This window comes from Chiloscyllium plagiosum, unplaced genomic scaffold (assembly GCF_037043375.1).
Source record: "Chiloscyllium plagiosum isolate Xiang-an unplaced genomic scaffold, Cpla_swu_hap1 HiC_scaffold_46, whole genome shotgun sequence".
In the NCBI taxonomy this organism is placed as follows: domain Eukaryota; kingdom Metazoa; phylum Chordata; class Chondrichthyes; order Orectolobiformes; family Hemiscylliidae; genus Chiloscyllium; species Chiloscyllium plagiosum.
The window spans coordinates 3,499,316-3,516,889 of NW_028270184.1; the positions used below are offsets into that span (position 1 = coordinate 3,499,316).

Here is a 17,574-nt window from a genome sequence, read left to right on the forward strand (position 1 = left end):
TGCACGATGGAGTTTGTTTTCCAAGTTAGCTGTAACTAACCAGGGGGTTATGAAGATTTCATTCTGTCTAATTATTGGTTACTGTGCAATAATGGCCAGTTGCATTTCTGAGGGAGATTAACCCTGGAGGCCATATAGCACCCATACCCCTTCAATTAACCCCAGACCTAACACTGGGGGAAAGTACCCCTTCAGTTAAACCAAGGAAGGTTGAGTCTGATTGCTCCAGGCATTTTCTGAGGAACGTGTCAGAGTTTGATCTGTTTTTTTGACAAGTCCAAACAGATGTGATGTGTCTAAACGCTGTGTTTGCGAAAAGTCGGGAACCACGCATCAATATAAATAGCTTCCTGAATTTGCAACTGCGCCACTCTGCAAGACTGACTGACAGTCTTATAATAGGCCATCAGTGAAACGCTGGTTTAAATTTAAACAATGCTTGTTGGTTAGCTGTCAGTCATCATTTAACTGGTGCATGCCCCCCCCACCCCCCCCCCCCCCCCAGGGCCAGTCAGATCCCACTTCCCAGCCTTCAGCACTCTCCTCCCGCACAGTCTAACTTTTGCACACTCCCCTGCCCCCAGCAGCACAGAAACAGACCCTTCGGCCCAACCAGTCTGTGCTGACCCTAACCCCAAACTAAACTAGCCCCAGCTGCCCCATATCCCTCCAATCCCTTTCCTATCCAGGTCCTTATCCAAATGTCTTTTAAATGTTGGAACTGTCCCCACACCCACCACTCCCTCAGCAGGTCTGTTCCACAAAGATGTCCAGCAGAGAAACAGACCCTTCAGCCCAACTCACCCATGCCAACCAGATATCCTAACTTAAGCTAGTCCCATTTGTCAGCACTTGGTTCATATCCCACTAAACCCTTCCTATTCATATACCCATCCAGATGCCTTTTAAATGCTGTATCAGCCTCCACCACTTCCTCTGGCAGCTTGTTCCATACACGCACCACCCTCTGCGTGAAAAAGTTGCCCCTCAGGTCCCCTCTCACCTTTAACCTATGCCCTCTAGTTTTGGACTCCCCACCCCAGGGGTAAAGCTATTTTCCCTATCCACGCCCACTACGAACCTTTATAAGGTCGCCCCTCAGCCCCAGCCTCTCTCTTATAGCTTTTTGCAAATTGCGCTGCAAGTCAAAAAAAAAAATCCTCTGACAGAACATGTCTTTTATCCACTTGCCGTGCGCGGCCAAATAACTATTTACCCCGAGAAACATAATACATTCTGTGGCATTGCATTCATACACAGAGGTCTTCTACCAAGCCTGGTCTTTCAGACCACTGACTGCAACTGTGGTTGACTTTTTTTTTAGATTAGATTAGATTAGATTACTTACGGTGTGGAAACAGGCCCTTCGGCCCAACAAGTCCACACCGACCCGCCGAAGCGCAAACCACCCATTCCCCTACATTTACCCCTTTACCTAACACTACGGGCAATTTAGCATGGCCAATTCACCTGACCCTGCACATCTTTGGACTGTGGGAGGAAACCGGAGCACCCGGAGGAAACCCACGCAGACACGGGGAGAACGTGCAAACTCCACACAGTCAGTCGCCTGAGTCGGGAATTGAACCCGGGTCTCTGGCGCTGTGAGGCAGCAGTGCTAACCACTGTGCCACCGTGCCGCCCACTTTGGACAGGTGACTGGGTTTGAGTTGACAATCCCAGGCCCTTGTACCCCGGTCTCACTGACGCTGACCGTCAGATTCGTTGGCGCTTACCGATTTTCTCCACAAGTTGAAGGATGACACCACCGATGTGCACATCGCCGTTCACTCTCAAGGTGATGGGATCCGCCTCAGGACCCAGTTCTTCCACAGCGATCTTCAGCTCCCATGATGCATCTATGTAGTCCCCGCTGGAAGTCTTGATGCCCCCCTGCGCCATCGTTCAACATCCCTGGCAACAGCAAAAGGCAAGCGGGTCAGTCAAACCCATGGCCAGCCCGCACCGAGACCGGTTCAATCCAGCTCACAGTGTGGTCAAGAAGGATCTCAGATTGTAAAGGGGCTATTGGGAGAAGGTGGGCATTGAGATTGGGATTGGACCCGATTCTACTGAACGCTGGAGCAGACTTGAAGGAATACCGTGTTCAAATCTGCTTCTCCCTGCTATCGGTAGGATGTGAAACTTGGAAGGTTTACAAGGATGCTGGAGGGTTTGAGCTACAGGGCTGTAGGCTGGGGCTATTTTCCCTGGAGGCTGAGGGGTGACCTTATAAAGGTTTATAAAATCATGAGGGGCATGGGTAGGATAAATAGACAAGGTCTTTTCTCTGGGGTCGGGGAGTCCAGAACTAGAGGACATAGGTTTAGGGTGAGAGGGGAAAGATTTAAAAGGGACCACTTTTTCACACAGAGGGTGGTGTGTGTGTGGAATGAGCTGCCAGAGGAAGTGGTGGAGGCTGGTACAATGACAGCATTTAAAAGGCATCTGGATGGGTATATGAATAGAAAGGGTTTGGAGGGATATGGGCCGGGTGCTGGCAAATGGGACGAGATTAGGTTGGGATATCTGGTCGGCACGGACGAGTTGGACCAAAGGGTCTGTTTCCGTGCTGTACATCTCTCTGACCAAAGGGTGTACCCCTGCTGCTGGTTCCTATGGTTTCCGTGAGGTGACACTTGAGAAGACTGGGCCTACATTCCTTGGAGTATAGAATTATAAAGAAAATAACACTCTTACAGGGGGGGTCACAGGGAGGTGGTCACTCCCCCAATCTTGGGTGGGGAGGTCACAAGCAACTCAGGGTAAGGGGCTGGCCATTTTGGACTGAGAGGAGGGGGAGTGTTTTCACTCAGAGAGTGGGGAATCGTGGGAGGGTAGGGTTGGCTCAGTCACAGAGCGAGTTCAAGATGGAGGCCGAGAAGATTCTTGATATCAGAGACACGGAGGGACGGTGAGGGGAAAATGGTGTTGAAGTAAGAGATCTGCTTGAACAAGGTTATGGGAGAAATAGCTCAGCTTCCTGCACCTATGTTCACTGTAGCAGGAACCCAGAAAGAGGGAGAGAGGAAAGGATGAGGGGCAGAGGTTGGCTGCAGGGGTGGAAGGTTAGGTGGAGCAGGTTAAGCTGAGACCCACTGGAGTTTAGTAGTACGAGAGGTGATCTTATTGACGCCAATAATGGTCAGGGGGGTGGGAGGGTGGTTTAGCAGGGTCCTACCTGGGCAAAGCCGTCATCCGTTTCTCCTTCCAGCTGAAGGCCAGGGCTACGATAAGGAATACACACAGAAGGAATTGTTTGCTGTGTTTTATTAACTGGGTGTGACTGTGATTGCCAACAGAGTGGCACACAACAAACATAAAAACGGCAGAAATCTAGAGTCACACACCACACTGGAGGCATAATGGGCCATAGCACATGTACCCAGCTCTCCCACTGCTCTGTCAGCACTGACCCTCCCACAGTGCAGCACTCCCTCAGCACTGACCCTCCCACAGTGCAGCACTCCCTCAGCACTGACCCTCCGACAGTGCCCGCTCCCTCAGCACTGACCCTCCCACAGTGCCCGCTCCCTCAGCACTGACCCTCCCACAGTGCCCGCTCCCCCAGCACTGACCCTCCCACAGTGCCCGCTCCCTCAGCACTGACCCTCCGACAGTGCCCGCTCCCCCAGCACTGACCCTCCGACAGCCCCCACTCCCTCAGCACTGACCCTCCGACAGTGCCCGCTCCCCCAGCACTGACCCTCCCGACATCTGCCACGGTCTGGGATAACGAACTATACAGGTTAACGACCCTTTCAGAGAAGTAACATCTGCTCTTCTCTATTCTAAATCAGCCACCTCCGTCGAATGATGACCTCACGTTATGGATCGCCCCAGATGAGAAAACATCTTCTCTCTAGATCCTTCATCAATCCCTTTGAACATCTTGTGTACCTCAATTAGATCACCTCTCCTCCTTGGAAACTTCAGTAGGTATTGTCCTGAACTGCTGAATCTGTCTGGCATGATCAGCAGCAGAACCTATAAGGTTAGGTGAGATGATGAAAGTTTGGCACATGGGCTGGAATGTAGAAAAATATGAGATTGTCCACTTTGGCGGGAAGAAGAGAGAGGATTCTTTAAGTAGAGAGAAAGAGACTGTGGAAAGTTTTGGTACAGAATGATTTAGGCGAACTAGTAAATGAATCAATAACTCAGCATTTCGCCACATTGAGTCATAGAGATGTACAGCACAGGGACAGGCCCTTTAGTCCAACCCGTCCATGCCGACCAGATATCTCAACCCAATCTAGTCCCACCTGCCAGCACCTGGCCCATATCCCTTCCTATTCATATACCCATTCAGATGCCTTTTAAATGTTATCATTGTACCAGCCTCCACCACTTCCTCTGGCAGCTCATTCCATACACGTACCTCCCCCTCCCCCCCCCACCCCCGAGTGGAAAAAGTTGCCCCTTAGGTCTCTTTTATATCTTTCCCCTCTCACCCTAAACCTATGCCCTCTAGTTCTGGACTCCCTCACCCCAGGGAAAAGACCTTGTCTATTTACCCTATCCATGCCCCTCATGATTTTATAAACCTCTATATGGTCACCCCTCAGCCTCCGACGCACCAGGGAAAACAGCCTCTCCCGATAGCTCAAACCCTCCAACCCTGGCAACATCCTTGTAAATCTTTTCTGAACCCTTTCGAGTTTCACAACATCTTTTCGACAGTAATTAGGAAGGCAAATGAAATTTCGGGTCTTTGTTCAAGTGGAGGCCTTGTTATAGCTGGGAGAAAGTGAGGCCTGCAGATGCTGGAGATCAGAGTCAAGAGCGTGGCGCTGGAAAAGCACAGCAGGTCAGGCAGCATCCGAGGAGCAGGAGAGTCGACATTTTGCCCTTCATCAGGAATGTGCCAGTCATTATGCCCGAAACGTCGACTCTCCTGCTCCTCGGATGCTGCCTGACTGGCTGTGCTTCTCCAGCACCACACACTGCAGCACTGCAGCCTTGCTATACAACCGTACAGGGTGAGGGGGAGATTGTACCCGACAGACTGTGTACAGTCCCGGCCTCCTTCCTCCAGGATGGAGATACTTCCATTGGACACGGTTCTGAGCAGGTTGATCCCTGGGACACAGGGGTTAATGCTGTGGACCTGTATCCATTGACGTTTCAAAGAGGGAGAGATGACCTTATTGAAAATGCTACGACCCCAGAGAGAGAGATTGAGGGGGTGGGTGCTGGGATAATGTTACCCAAACCCCCTCCTGGGGGATAACGAAGAAAGGGCAGGGGGACGGTTTCAGAAACCGGGATGTCCCAGAGGACCATAAGCGCTTGGAATCCTCTTCCCGAGAGGACAGTGGAAGTTGGTTCATTGAATGTATTCAGAGCTGGGTTCGGCAGATTTTTGATTGACAAAGGAATCAAGGATTTTTGAGTTGGGGGAGGGTGGAGGGAGCAAACAGGAGTTGAGGCTACACCAATGATCAAATTGAATTATAGAACAGGCTCAAGGGACTGAATGGCCTCTTCCAGTTCTGACTAATTCTTAACATTCAATGGTATTCCCATGATCGAATCCCCCACCATCAACATCCTGGGGGTTACCGTTGACAAGAAACTCAACCAGACTCACCACATCAACCCAGCGGCTCCAAGAGCAGGTCAGAGGCTGGGAATCCAGCAGCGAGTAACTCCCCTCCTGACTCCCCCCCAAAGCCTGTCCCACCATCTACAAGGCACAAGGCAGGAGGGTGAGGGGATACTCCCCACTTGCCCCTGGATGGGGACAGCTCCAACAACACTCAAGAAGCTCGACACCATCCAGGGACAAAGCAGCCCCCGCTGGATTGGCCCCACACCCACAAACACCCCCTCCCTCCCTCCCTCCCCTCCCCCCACCGACGCTCAGTAGCAGCAGTGTGTACCAGCTACAAGATGCACTGCAGAAACTCCCCAAAGATCCTCAGGCAGCACCTTCCAAACCCACGGCCACTTCCATCCAGAAGGTCAAGGGGACAGCAGATACATGGGAACACCACCCCCTGCAAGTTCCCCTCCGAGCCCCTCACCATCCCGACTTGGAAATATCTCGCCGTTCCCTCAGTGTGGCTGGGTCAGAATCCTGGGATTCCCTCCCTAAGGGACACTGTGGGTGCGGCTACACTATACTCTCTGCAGCGGTTCAAGAAGGCAGCTCAACCCCCCACCTCATCAAAGGGGCAATTAGCGATGGGGCAATGAATACTGGACACCCACGAAGCCATGAATGGTTAAACAAAGTGCAAACCAGATTGAATGAGGCTTGGCCTGGGAGAGTCAGGGATGGTCTGGGGAGGGAGGTGATGCTTTGGCTTTTTGACAGAGTTGTTCCAGAAATCTCGGAAGGAATTCGCAATTCCACACCCGACACAAGATGTGAGGGAGAGAGAGGAGAGAGAGAGAGAGTTGGAGATGACTCTCATGTTTTGCCCCTACACCCCTCTCGGCTTCCATCTTGTGAACACTGGCCTTGTCACTAAGATGTCCTCCATGCTGTCCCCCCAACCCCTGGTTAAAAGTCACGCGCTTCAAAAGCAGGCCACATGAACAAGGAACTCCCTGGGGTTGAGGGGGGAGGGGGGTTGTGGACGGGTGTGAGGTCAAGGAACATGAAGGGTGCCGTGGGGGCGGGGGTGGGGGACAGTGTTGAGGACGGAGGAGGTCGGGGGAGGGGAGTGGGGATGGTGGTGACGGAGAAAGGAGATTCCTTTACATACCGCTGGACCCAACCCCACCAAACCCCCACCCTGTCGGCGAGCCTCACCCCAGACTCACAGAAGAAACGTTGCCCGTTGACCACGATCGGGCAGTTAGACTCGCCACAACATCCTGCCCGTGCCCCGGGATCAGAGCGTCTTTCACAACGACAGCAGTTGTAATAGGAAGGAGCGAGTACGTGGCCTTCCCCCCACCCCCAGCCTCTGAGCGGTTGAGTTCCTCTGGCTATTTATATCGAACGAATGACGATGCGATTCCTCAACTCGGTCGGATCGCGGCAGTCGCCCAGCTCCCGCCTCGGTGGAATGTAACGTTTCAGACTGGCTTCCCCCACCCTCTACCACCGAGTGAATTTAACAGAAACCGTGCCCCTCGAACACTCCAGCAGTGGCTTCCGTTCCGTTCCAAACCCCCGCCCACCATCTCCCTGCCTCCGGTTTTCCGCTTTCAATCCACTACGCCCTCTTGACCTTTCTGTTAGGCCTCGACAGCCCACCCACCCTCTCAGTGTGGGGGCTGTTTGGGCAAAGAGAAGGGATTGGGGGTGGGGGAAGGGTTCGGTGGGGAGGTGGGCAGTCATAGACTCCGTACAGTGTGGAAACAGGCCCAACAAGTCCATACAGACTCTCCGAAGGGTAACCCAACCAGACCCATTCCCCATTATTCTACATTTACCCCTGACTAATGTGCCTAATCTACACATCCCTGAATACGATGGGGCACTTTAGCACGGCCCATCCACCCTAACCTGCACATCCCTGGGCTCTATGGGACAATTTCCCATGGCCAATCCACCCTAACCTACACATCCCTGGGCACTATGGGGCAATTTCCCATGGCCAATCCACCCTAACCTGCACATCCCTGGGCACTATGGGGAAATTTCCCACGGCCAATCCACCCTAACCTGCACATCCCTGGGCACTATGCGGCAATTTAGCACGGCCAATGCATCCTAACCTGCACATCCCTGGGCACTATGGGGCAATTTCCCACGGCCAATCCACCCTAACCTGCACATCCCTGGGCACTATGGGGCAATTTCCCACGGCCAATCCACCCTAACCTGCACATCCCTGGGCACTATGGGACAATTTCCCATGGCCAATCCACCCTAACCTACACATCCCTGAACACTATGGGGCAATTTAGCATGGCCAATCCACCCTAATCTACACATCCCTGAACACCACGGGCACTTTAGCATGCCAATCCACCCTAACCTGCACATCCCTGGGCACTATGGGGCAATTTCCCATGGCCAATCCACCCTAACCTGCACATCCCTGGGCTCTATGGGACAATTTCCCATGGCCAATCCACCCTAACCTACACATCCCTGAATACTACGGGCAATTTAGCATGCCAATCCACCCTAACCTGCACATCCCTGAACACTATGGGGCAATTTAGCATGGCCAATCCACCCTAATCTACACATCCCTGAACACCACGGGCACTTTAGCATGCCAATCCACCCTAACCTGCACATCCCTGGGCACTATGGGGCAATTTCCCATGGCCAATCCACCCTAACCTGGACATCCCTGGGCACTATGGGGAAATTTAGCATGGCCCATCCACCCTAACCTGCACATCCCTGGGCACTATGGGGCAATTTAGCACGGCCCATCCACCCTAACCTGCACATCCCTGGGCACTATGGGACAATTTCCCATGGCCAATCCACCCTAACCTGCACATCCCTGGGCACTATGGGGAAATTTCCCATGGCCAATCCACCCTAACCTGCACATCCCTGGGCACTATGGGGAAATTTAGCACGGCCCATCCACCCTAACCTGCACATCCCTGGGCACTATGGGACAATTTAGCACGGCCCATCCACCCTAACCTGCACATCCCTGGGCACTATGGGGCAATTTAGCACGGCCTATCCACCCTAACCTGCACATCCCTGGGCACTATGGGACAATTTCCCATGGCCAATCCACCCTAACCTGCACATCCCTGGGCACTATGGGGAAATTTCCCATGGCCAATCCACCCTAACCTGCACATCCCTGGGCACTATGCGGCAATTTAGCACGGCCAATGCACCCTAACCTGCACATCCCTGGGCACTATGGCGCAATTTCCCACGGCCAATCCACCCTAACCTGCACATCCCTGGGCACTATGGGGCAATTTCCCATGGCCAATCCACCCTAACCTGCACATCCCTGGGCTCTATGGGACAATTTCCCATGGCTAATCCACCCTAACCTACACATCCCTGAATACTACGGGCAATTTAGCATGCCAATCCACCCTAACCTGCACATCCCTGAACACTATGGGGCAATTTAGCATGGCCAATCCACCCTAATCTACACATCCCTGAACACCACGGGCACTTTAGCATGCCAATCCACCCTAACCTGCACATCCCTGGGCACTATGGGGCAATTTCCCATGGCCAATCCACCCTAACCTGCACATCCCTGGGCACTATGCGGCAATTTAGCACGGCCAATCCACCCTAACCTACACATCCCTGAACACTATGGGACAATTTCCCATGGCCAATCCACCCTTACCTACACATCCCTGAACACCACGGGCAATTTAGCATGGCCAATCCACCCTAACCTGCACATCCCTGGGCACTATGGGACAATTTCCCATGGCCAATCCACCCTAACCTACACATCCCTGAATACTACGGGACAATTTCCCATAGTGCCCAGGGATGTGCAGGTTAGGGTGGATTGGCCATGGGAAATTGTCCCATAGTGCCCAGGGATGTGCAGGTTAGGGTGGATTGGCCATGGGAAATTTTCCCATAGGGCCCAGGGATGTGCAGGCTAGGGGCAGTAGTCAGGGTAAATGAAGGAGAATGGGTCTGGGTGGGTTACTCTTCGGAGGGTTAGTGTGAATGTGTTGGGCTGAATGGTCTGTTTTTACATTGTAGGGATTCTATGATGATTCTATGAATAGACCTGTAACTGGTAGCTGGTCTCAGCGACTGTGAAATCAGACATTTGGATAGGTACATTAAAAGGAAAGGTTTAGAGGGACATGGGCTCTAATGCACTATCAGGAGATGGTCTATTGTATTACCATGGACTGTTATTCCAGAAACCCAGGTTCGATTCCCGCCAAGGGAAGATGGGAGAATTGAAATTCAATAAAAAACTGGAATTAAGGATCGGTGGCCCAGTGGTTAGCACTGCTGCCTCACAGCGCCAGAGACCCGGGTTCAATTCCCGCCTCAGACGACTGACTGTGTGGAGTTTGCATGTTCTCCCCGTGTCTGCGTGGGTTTCCTCTGGGTGCTCCGGTCTCCTCCCACAATCCAAAGATGTGCAGATCAGGTGAATTGGCCATACTAAATTGCCCATAGTGTTAGTTAAGGGGTAAATGTAGTGGTATGGGTGGGTTGCGCTTCGGCGGGTCGGTGTGGACTTGTTGGGCCGAAGGGCCTGTTTCCACACTGTAATGTAAGGTAATGTAATGTAATCTAATCTAATGGCGACCATTGCCGATTGTCAGAAAAAAATCCCTTCTAGTTCACGAATGTCCTTCAGGGAGGAACCTGCCACAGAATCATAGAATCCCTACAGTGTGGAAACAGGCCCTTCAGCCCAACAGGTCCATACTGACCCTCCACCAGACCTATTCCCCTACCCTATATTTACCTCTGACTAATGCACCTAAACTGCACATCCCTGGGCACTATGGGACAATTTCCCACGGCCAATCCACCCTAACCTGCACATCCCTGGACACTACAGGATTATTTAGCACGGCCAATCCACCCTAACCTGCACAACTTTGAACTGTGGGAGGAAACTGGAGCATCTGTAGGAAACCGGAGCATCTGTAGGAAACCCCTGCAGACACGGGGAGAACGTGCAAACTTCACATCGACAATTGCCTGTGGGTGGGATCAAACCAGGGTCCCTGGCACTGGGAGGCAGCAAATGCTAACCACTGAGGCTAATACATCCACCCATGGGGTCTGGATGAGTTCATTCAGATTAATGGCTGCACGTATGACAACAGGACCTCTCTTCCTCTCAGAGATATCTTGGGGATGGGAGATGGTGGTGGTGGTGTTCCATTGAGTCAATGTTTCCAGCATGGCAGGAGGGTGAGTCACTAGAGGGACAGAATTGGGCAAAAAAATCCAAGAGGGGAGAGGAGGAGAATGATTGATTTGAGGCAGTGATTTGTTGTGACCTGGGACAGCTACCTGAAAGGGAGGGGAGGGGTGTAGCAGATTCAACCGAAACTTTCAAAACTGGGTAAATGCTTGAAAAAGAGCTGCCAATTTCCTTGATCAGCTCAATGGCCTGATCCTGTATCACATGATGTTTCATGTGTTTAACTTCTGGGTTTTATTTTTAAAACGTTGGTATCAATCTGACAGTTACAACATGACATAATCGTCCTTTCTCCTTCCCATTCATCGGAAGTGTCTCATTTCAGTGAGTTAACCATTCAACTAAATATCCTGAGTGAAATAATACTCTCATCAACATTCAATGGCCCAGTTTACACACACACACACAAACACACACACAGGGAGGCGATGTAGGGGCTGGAGGGGGTGTGACAGAGATAGGGAGGGGGTGTAGGGGCTGGAGGGGGGGTGACAAAGAAAGGGAGGGGGTAGGGGCTGGAGGGGGTTACAGAGGTAGGGAGGGGGTGTAGGGGCTGGAGGGGGTGACAGAGATAGGGAGGGGGTGTAGGGGCTGGAGGGGGTTACAGAGATAGGGAGGGGGTGTAGGGACTGGAGGGGGTTACAGAGATAGGGAGGGGGTGTAGGGGCTGGAGGGGATACAGAGATAGGGAGGGGGTGTAGGGACTGGAGGGGGTGACAAAGAAAGGGAGGTGCTGGGGATGGAGGGGGTTACAGACATAGGGAGGAGGTGTAGGGGCTGGAGGGAATACAGAGATAGGGAGGGGGTATAGGGGCTGGAGGGGGTTACAGAGATAGGGAAGGGGTGTAGGGGCTGGAGGGGGTGACAGAGATAGGGAGGGGGTGTAGGGGCTGGAGGGGGTTACAGAGATAGGGAGGGGGTGTAGGGGCTGGAGGGGATACAGAAATAGGGAGGGGGTGTTGGGGCTGGAGGAGGTTACAGAGATCAATACAGAATGGGTGAAATTATTTGACAACCATTCTGATCTGCCGATGGTAACCCTGGAGGGTCAGGACGGGAGGTTTGTGTGTACCTGCAATGACAATGGTGGTGTAATCTGGGAACACAATCCCTCCCTCCTGCCCTGATAATGAAAGAGGATGCAGACAGATTACAAGCACAGGCTTAAAGGGACTCTTATGGGGCAGTGATGTTGTCCCCAACTGTGAGACAGAAGAGCTCCATGACCAACCTGCTTCTGATGTGCGTAACAATATATTCCTTAAAATTCATGCTAATATTTCTAAAAGTCTGCAAAGTGCTGGTTCTATCTATTGGCTGTCAGCTCTGAAACCTCCCGAAATCCCATTTTGATCGGCCAACAAAACAAGGCCTCCCCCTATTAAGTGAGGCAAGAAACTATTTAAATTTGTAAATGGCACTCTGGTAGAACCAGCTAGGGGCGTTCAGAATCAGGAAGGGGCTGTTGGTTGGATTGAATCAATGAGGGAGGAAAGTGTTCCCAGGGACATGAGGGTTGGTCATCAGGGGGACATGGATTAGAATCATTGAGATGTACAGCTCAGAAACAGACCCTTCGGTCCAACTCGTCCATGCCGACCAGATATCCTGAACTAATCTAGTCCCATTTGCCAGCATTTGTCCCATGTCCCTCCAAACCCTTCCTATTCATATACCCATCCAAATGCCTTTTAAATGCTGTAATTGTACCAGCCTCCACCACTTCCTCTGGCAGCTCATTCCACACACGCACCACCCTCTGTGTGAAAATGTTGCCCCTTAGGCCCCTTTTATATCTTTCCCCTCTCACCCTAAACCTATGCCCTCTAGTTCTGGACTCCCCCACCCCAGGGAAAAGACCTTGTCTATTTACCCTATCCATGTCCCTCATAATTTTATAAACCTATAAAGGTCACCCCTCAGCCTCCGACACACCAGCGAAACAGCCCCAGCCTATTCAGCCTCTCCCTTTAGCTCAAACCCTCCAACAACCTAGTAAAACCTTTCTGAACCCTTTTAAGTTTCACAACATCCTTCTTATTGCAGGGAGACCAGAATTGTTGGACTGAAGGGGATTGGGAAAAGAACTCGAGGGAGGGATGAGGAGAAATTTGGTGATGATTTCAGAACCCAGTACCTGGAAGGCTGGTGGAAGCAAACTCCAGTGACAATGAATTGAATGGATAAAAGCTCGAAAAGGCAACATTTGCAAGACAAAATGGAAATAATTGGAGTGGTCTAGGCTCGATGGGCTGAACAGCAGCCTCCAGCACTGTGTGAGGCTACAATGCAATTCCGCTTGTCCTCTTGATGTTACAAACGCGTCTCAATAAAGCAGCCCCCCCATGAAACAGCAAGTTGAGTTAAAGCCCCTTCCCTTCCACAGGTTAAAGCCTCACCAGTTCGCCCAGGGTCCGGCTGCTCCTGGTCACAGTTGCTGGTAAATCGGTGAGCAAGTGTCTTTTCCTCGTTAGCATGTGCCAGAAATGAAGACTTCCTGCTCGCTTCTCAGTCTCTTCTCTCTCTGAGCAGGGCGTTTCCCACCAATTTCAAACATGCAAGCAGTTTCCGTTCAGGGAGAAGTTTGTCCACTCCGGATTCTGGTTTCTTTTTAATAAAAATGATTGCCCTCCTGCAGCTCACTGAAGTAAAAAAAAAGCTTCAACTTACCTTTAGTGAGTTCCAGACTAACTACTGGGTAGGTTTTGCAATCTCGAGGTGGTGACTGTGCAGACGTGCCTAGGGCAAGGCACCAGAGTCATATACCTACCTGTGGCTGAGGATTCATGTTTACAAAGATTCGAGCTGCTTTCGTTCAAGCCCTGCCCCATTGAGCTGTCACATTTTCTTACAGTTGGTGTCTAATCTTTGAAGTTGCTTAAAAGCTGATGGTACCTTTTTTAAAAAAATTGCATCCAAGTTTGAGGTATGTTGGAAATTAAAATTGCCCTGTCTGAACACGTCCAACTGTTATGGAGTATGTTTTTGTGTGGAGGGAGTCTCCTGGACTGCTCTCATTCACGTTTCCAACAGAGCTTTTCACATCCCTGCTTTTTAATTGATTCCTGGGATGTGGGGTGGGTCACTGGCGGACTCCAGCATTTGTTGCCCCTCGAGAAGGTGGTGGTGAGCTGCCTTCTCGTGAGTTAATGCACAGTCATTAGGGAAGGATGATGTGGATGTGCTGGACTGGGTTGGATAAAGGGTAAAAAAAAAATCACCAGGTTATAGCCAATAGGTTTAATTGGAAGCACTAGCTTTCGGAGTGCCGCTCCTTTATCAGGTTGTTGTGGAAGACAGAATTTATAGCAAAAGGTTACAGTGTGATGTAACTGAAATTATACATTGAAAAATACCGTGATTGTTTGTGGAGTCTCTCATCTGTTCAAATACCATGATAGTTTCACTTCTATCGTAAGTAAATCACAAAACTTTTTTTCTCCTTTAAAAAAGTTACATTCTCAGGTTAACTGTAACAATTGGTGTCAGCCAGATAAAATGTTGAAAGCGTTAGCCCACTTTTTAGATTAGAATCAGTCTAAACATTATGGCACAGAGAACACAGGGGGCTCACACCTTCAACATCTTATCTGGCTGACACCAATTGTTAGTTCACCTGAGAATTTAACATATAGAAAAAAAGTTTTGTGATTTACATATGAAAGAAGTGAAACTATCATGGTCATTCTAACAGATGAGAGAGCTGAAAATGTGTTGCTGGAAAAGCCTTCTTCAGGCTTATCCCCAAAACGTCGATTCTCCTGTTCCCTGGATGCTGCCTGACCTGCTGCGCTTTTCCAGCAACACATTTTCAGCTCTGATCTCCAGCATCTGCAGACCTCACTTTCTCCTAACAGATGAGAGACTCAGCAAAGAATCAAGGTATTTTTCAATGTATACATCACACTGTAAACTTTTGCTATAAATTCTGTGTCTTACAATCATGTCCTCCACAACCACCTGATGAAGGAGCGGTGCTCCAAAAGCTAGTGCTTCCAATTAAACCTGTTGGACTATAACCTGGTGTTATGTACACCCCAGTCCAACACCTGCATCTCCAAATCAGGTTTATTTGCAAACACTAGCTTTTGGAGTGCTGCTCCTTCATCAGGCCTGGTGTTGTGTGGTTTTTAACCTCGAGGGAGTTTCAGGATTTTGACCCAGCCACACTGAAAGAACAGTGATATATTTCCAAGTCAGGAACTTGCAGGGGGTGGTGTATGATATTCTCATTGAGTGAAAAATTCCCAAATTCTATGTCTCCACCCTTTTCTTTTCACAAAAAGTACGTAACAAAGTTCATTTCCTTTCCTGGCCCAGCAGAGTCATTGCTATGAATAAGTTTTGTATGAAATCATCTCTCCATCATACACTGTCAGGAATGTTTCACAATGCAGACGTCACATCATGTGTATCATCGATTGCACAACCTGCCTCAGAGGTGTCGAGAATCTCTCTAAGGCAAACTTTCCTAGTGCAAACCTATCACATTCCTTTAAACTTGAATTTTGCTCAACTGTATAGCCAGCAGCTTCCACATCCACTTATCACTAGAGTGCTACTACCTGGGAGGACAAGGGCACCATATATATGGGAACACCATCCTTGGCAAGTAGCCTTCTGGGCTGCAAATGGTCCTGACCCAGAAGTATAATTGGTCATTCCAATCATGCCTCTAGGTCAAATTTCTGGAGCTCCCTCTCTAACAACATTGAGGGTGTCTTTACAATCCCAAGGATTAATGGTTCAAGGTAGCAGCTCACCAGCTCTTTCTCCAGGTAATTTGGGAGATGGACAGTATATGTTGTGCCTGGCCAGCACCACATGTGAAGAATGGATAGAAATAAAAGCTTCTGGGCCTTTAAACCCTGGCATTGGACTTTAGCCTAGAGCCTCTGGCTCAAATGCAGGGACAATACCACTACACTACATGACTTTCCAAGTTCTGTTCTAATGCTCATTAGACTCAATGGTTAACTTAATATGAAGGAAATATGCTACTGACTCAGTGTATCTGTACAAAAGCATTTCCTTTTTTTGTGCATCTCTCCCCAAAAGTCAATTTTGAATATTTTCAAGCTGGTCTCCTGCCTCTTCAATTAGTCATGGAGTAGTCAACCTTTTACATTGTGACACTACGCCATTTCTTGGCGTTTGCCCACACAGCAAACCTGTTACAGATACTTATTTGTGAGCAGTAGGCAGAAGCTTGGACCTTTGGTGACATACTGCTCAGGTCTGGGATTTCCCCACCGATAGGTGGATATTTTGATAGTGCACCATTGGAAAAGGGGTTTCCCCATGAAATGGTTACAACCATATGCGCACTGTTACTTCAGGGCACCTGACAAGCTCTGTTGAAAGAATCAGTGGCATTACATTGGTGGCAGCTGTAACCAAACAGGTCGTATAGAACCAAAAAGCTCTAGGGCCAACACACACTCCTGAATGTTGCAGATGCTGCTTTTTGGCAGCATATTGAACCAATGACCCCACCCTACCTTCTGAAGTGGTAACAAGATCCTGTAATACATGTAAAAATTCTCCCTCAGTGTCCTGGCCAATATTTAACACAATCAATGCCACAAAGCCTGGTTATCTGCTGGTATCTATGATCTCGGCAACATTCAATTCAGGATGCTGGATGAACTGGAGATCCACAGCTGCTGTCTTTCTAGGTCAAGCCACACGAGAAAACCCTTGCAATTTGCTGCAATGTATCTTACAACTTTGCAGCCACAAAATACCAGTGGCAGGACTGACGGGTTCAAGGCAACATATGAGTTGTCAACCAAGCAGCCTGCTTTATCATTGAGCAACTCGCCTTGACAATAGTTCCTATCCTGACAACTTTAGAATCAACAGTGACCCCTGAAGGATGTTGCCGGTATTTCATTTACACAATTCTTAAACAGTAGGTACAGTTTCATTTATCCTGTGCTTGGAGTAAGGTTTCTGGAAGATAGCATCTAGAATATTCACCTTATTAAAAAGAACAAGGAACCCAATTCACACCAATTGAGATCACACTGTCTCTTGTGGATTCAGCTGTTTGGCTAAGTTTAAAGAAAAACAGGAACAAGGGAGATGAAGTATCACCAGCTGCAATGTTGATACATCCTTCCTAAATCTGATTTGGAAGGAGTTAAAAAATTCAGATGGAGTTCCCCTTAGATATAGGAAGTGTGAGCATTTCAAAATATTCAATTAAGCATGAAAGTCCTACAACTCAAATTCACCTCCACTCATTTAAAAGGACAGAGAGTCCATTCTCTTTTGTATCCTGATGTCCAAACTCACTTCCAAGCTTTGAAAGAATGATCACAAGGTAAAATCTTAAGGTATCTATGGGAAAGAGCTCAGGAAAACCACCATCTTTAGAAGGCGAGAAAACATTTTGGAGAACACAAAATGCCCAAATATTTCAAAACTAGAATATTACGATCAGTAGATGATCTGAACACAGTTCCCATTTTAGGCAGATGGAGGCAAGCAATGGTGAATAAAAACCCCAACAAAATGGTAGTTGTGTACAATTAGAACTTGCTGGTTACCCAAGCAGCTGCATGTGAGAAATGGTGTTAAAGTACAGGCACTATGAAAATTCAGAGAAAGGGAGAGACCATACAGTCAAAAAGACAACCAAATGATGTAGAGGATTACACAAAACATGCCACACATTACATATATGAATACATTATGTCTGTAAATTGTAAAATGTACAGCAAACAGAACAAGACAAGAGGAG

At 49.4% G+C, this 17,574-nt stretch overlaps 1 pseudogene across 1 annotated transcript in view; it reads right to left on the minus strand.

The window, feature by feature from the left end:
• LOC122546368 (fermitin family homolog 3-like) overlaps positions 1-13,573 on the minus strand; it is a 51,722-nt pseudogene extending 38,149 nt beyond the window's left edge. Inside the window, exons 1-2 of the transcript XR_015754550.1 lie at positions 13,226-13,573; positions 1,737-1,914 (exon numbers count right to left, since the gene is read on the minus strand). The product of XR_015754550.1 is annotated as a fermitin family homolog 3-like (transcript). The remainder of the gene's footprint in view (positions 1-1,736; positions 1,915-13,225) is intronic.
• Positions 13,574-17,574: the final 4,001 nt, after the last annotated feature.